The sequence below is a fragment of the Tribolium madens genome, unplaced genomic scaffold (assembly GCF_015345945.1).
Source record: "Tribolium madens isolate multiple individuals breed KSU strain unplaced genomic scaffold, Tmad_KSU_1.1 Scaffold_3;HRSCAF=73;Tcas5.2_LG2, whole genome shotgun sequence".
Taxonomy (NCBI): domain Eukaryota; kingdom Metazoa; phylum Arthropoda; class Insecta; order Coleoptera; family Tenebrionidae; genus Tribolium; species Tribolium madens.
This window is the reverse complement of record NW_025401006.1, coordinates 13,997,684-13,998,838: the sequence shown is the minus strand read 5'-3', so window position 1 is coordinate 13,998,838 and position 1,155 is coordinate 13,997,684.

Here is a 1,155-nt window from a genome sequence, read left to right as displayed (position 1 = left end):
TAAAAATCGCATTTTCCCCACTTGTATTATAAGAATAAACTTGGAACTTGTGTAAACTTCCAAATCCAGGAAATAATAAATAAAAATGTTGTTTAGTATTGAGGCAAAGTCGAAAATTGTGCGTTAAAAGTATAAAATTCCACCTCGTGGATGATAACATTTATAAATTTAAATGAATAAAATAAGTTAAAACATTTTATCTACTCTTACTGTTAAAGTGTTACTTTATCTACCTTTGCGGTTAAAGTGCTACTTTATCTACTCAAAAGAGTTGATAAAGACATAGTTTAACATCTGCTATACAAAAAAAATGTTATTATTTGTTTTTTTTTCTCAAATTGTTTATTTAAATTGTTACATGTTTCAGGTATCTTCAGAAAAAAAAATGTCCGAAACATGTAAGAATTTTAATAAACAATTTAGAAAAAAAGGACCAAACAATATTTTCTTCTTTTCTAAATATTGATTTCTCACAAAAATAAATCAATGAATAATTTTATTTTTATGTTTAGTTTTTTTTCAGAAGTTTATTTAGCAATTTTTCTCCAATTCAAATTTAAATCAAACACTAAAGTGTAATACTGAAATACATAGGTATAAGTATTTTATTATTTTATTATTATTTTATTGTTTTGTATTATAATTTTATTATTACCYAAAAAAGTTGGAAAAGTTTTGTTTGCAGAATAAAAATCGCATTTTCCCCACTTGTATTATAAGAATAAACTTGGAAGTTGTGTAAACTTCCAAATCCAGGAAATAATAAATAAAAATGTTGTTTAATATTGAGGCAAAGTCGAAAATTGTGCGTTAAAAGTATAAAATTTCACCTCGTGGATGATAACATTTATAAATTTAAATGAATAAATTAAGTTAAATCATTTTATCTACTCTTGCTGTTAAAGTGTTACTTTATCTACCTTTGCGGTTAAAGTGCTACTTCATCTACTCAAAAGAGTTGATAAAGACATAGTTTAACATCTGCTATACAAAAAAAAAGTTATTATTTGGTTCTTTTTTCTCAAATTGTTTATTTAAATTGTTACATGTTTCAGCTATCTTTTAATAAACAATTTAGAAAAAAAGGACCAAACAATATTTTCTTCTTTTCTAAATATTGATTTCTCACAAAAATAAATCAATGAATAATTTTAT